Here is a 2546-nt window from a genome sequence, read left to right on the forward strand (position 1 = left end):
AAATCCTCTTCAAACATGACAATATGTTTAAATATAGCAGTTAAAACTTCTGTTTAAATGTGGATTCAGTCACATTAAAGGTCAAATTCAAGACCTTTGTAAAAATATCTGTATGTTGTTTTCTACGAAGAGCAAATACTCCCCATATTAAAGGGACAGGTTATTGATTTTCACCATCTTATACTATTTTGCTTATTATTTATAAGCTAGCTGGACAGCAATGATAGAGAAATCCTACAGCAATTCTCTTTGAGAAAAATATGTCATATATGTAATTTAAAAGTTGGTAGTAGCATATCAAAAAAGAGAAAAATGACTTCAATCATATATGTCATTTAATTTAATATATTCAAAATATTAGAACTTCAACATGTAGGTAATAATTATTAAATTAGAAATTTTACATTTTTATTTTCATACTGTTTTCAATGTCCAGTATGCATTTTACATTTACAAATGTCTCCGTTCAGAACGTTGCCTGTCAGGTGATTAAGTGGTACATGTGTCTAGGGACTACCAGATTGTACAGTCCAGCTTTACAATTATAGTACAGAATAATGATAACTGAATCATTAAGAAATGGAAATTGTGATATCCAATTGATGTCTGATTTAATCTTAAGTTATTATACATTTACAACAAAGAACAAACAAACAAACCTGACAATACACCTTAAAACTGGATCCAGCACAGTTTTATTGACCTATTTGTTGCGTTTAAGTGAGCTTTCAGTATGTTCTTATAATAAAAACTTGACTGTTATACCCGTTTTTGAGCCTGACTTCTGGGTTATGTCACATTTCACTACATCGTCTATAAAATGTGGCCTTGTCTCCCACTGATAATAGCCCCCCTCTCTTTTTACGGGCTAGAATGTATTTTCTTATATGAGGACAGTAGAATAAGGCCAGGAATTTGCATCAATTGTAAATTAAAGAAATGGATCCATCTAAAGTGCTTCTGCCTAGCATGTAATGAGCTAATCACACGGCTCTTTGAATGGATCAAGAAATGCTCATTGTTTGTGCCTAAGGACTTCTAGGAGCTACAAGATAAATGTTAAAAGAAATGTGTATAAAATGTTTTAAGTTGAGGAAACTTTGTGAGTCATTCCTACCTTCTTTTTACACTTTCCTTCCTGTGGTTATTCTACTGCCAATCTATCTCCAGTGTTCAGGCGTTATAGCTTCAGTTGTTAATTGAAACAATAAAATTTAAAGTTCAAGATTATTTTTGCAATGTGTATATTCATGGTGACACTTCTTTGCCTAAAGAGAACACATAACAACCAACAGGATCCACTACTCAACACAGAGGAGGCAGGCGAGTAGCCACTTCGTGTCTCAGGTTCATTGCCTCTCAACTGGACATTACAATAGTTACTAAAAAGTGTTGTAAAGGAATGCAAAGTAAAACACATATGATCTCTGACACACTAAAAAAAAATAGTTTTTTTCATGTATTTCACATTTTCTAAGAAAATATAAGCAAATTATGTATGGGTATTTTTTTTAAGGGATAAAGAAAGGAAGCCAAGACAGAGGAAAGCGAGAGAGAGGAAAGAGAGAAGAAGTGTAAGAGTGAGAAGGGAGAGAAGAAGGGAGAGAAAAAGAGAGGAAGACAAGAAGGAGACTAGAAGGAGAAAGGTCAATTTAAATATTTTGCCCTTTCATCCTGTGTATTCCCTATGAGGAAACAAAGTAGCATAGTATAAATGTTTACATTTTGATATCAGACTTGCTTGGTTTTGAAACCCTCATCTTCAGCTGTCTTTGATGTCAGACAATTTACCTGACTTATCTGTGCCTCAACCTCCCCAACTGTGAAATGGGAGCAATAATAGTGCTTTTGTCATAATATTGTGAGGATTAAACATGGCATGATGTATGCACCTTGTATAGCTCTGTCCAACTTTTAAAAAATGCTCTGTCATTGCCAGTCATCACTATTGCTCAAAGGGATTGCTTTTCAAACCCATTTCTGCAGTGCTCTAGGACTCGGACATGAAATAGGACCCTCCACATTTGATAGTGGTTATTGCTGGCATTTCTGTTTTTATTTGCAGAAGGCTACAGCTGGAAACAGTTGCAGCAGAAAATGAGACATCTGGATGGAAAGAATAATAAAAACAAATGAGCACATGAAAAAAGCCATCGCTGGGAACTAAAAACCTACTTTAAACTTTTTTTTTTTGCCTACCAGCTATGAAAACACTCCTCTCTTTAGGTCAAGCTGAGGTCAGAGTGCATAGATACTTATATCTGATTGAATCTATTTGTCTGGGGAACCCTGGTGTTCACATACCAAAGAGAACAGCTGAGGCATCTTCCCCAGTGGCATTTTCCAGATAGCGGCAAAATCATGATGAGGTCCAGTATCTGGAACAGTCCTGCTTAGCATTATTGCTCTCCAAGATCATGTCATATTTAATTCAAAATAAAATAAATGACTTGAAACTTCCCCAGATAATGGCTGCTCAAATTCTCTGTTCCATCTTCTCCGTCTCTGCTCTCTCACCTTTCTTCTACCCACATTGGTTCACTTTT

Source organism: Carlito syrichta, unplaced genomic scaffold, assembly GCF_000164805.1.
Source record: "Carlito syrichta isolate Samal-C Ts95f unplaced genomic scaffold, Tarsius_syrichta-2.0.1 Scaffold287639, whole genome shotgun sequence".
Classification (NCBI taxonomy): domain Eukaryota; kingdom Metazoa; phylum Chordata; class Mammalia; order Primates; family Tarsiidae; genus Carlito; species Carlito syrichta.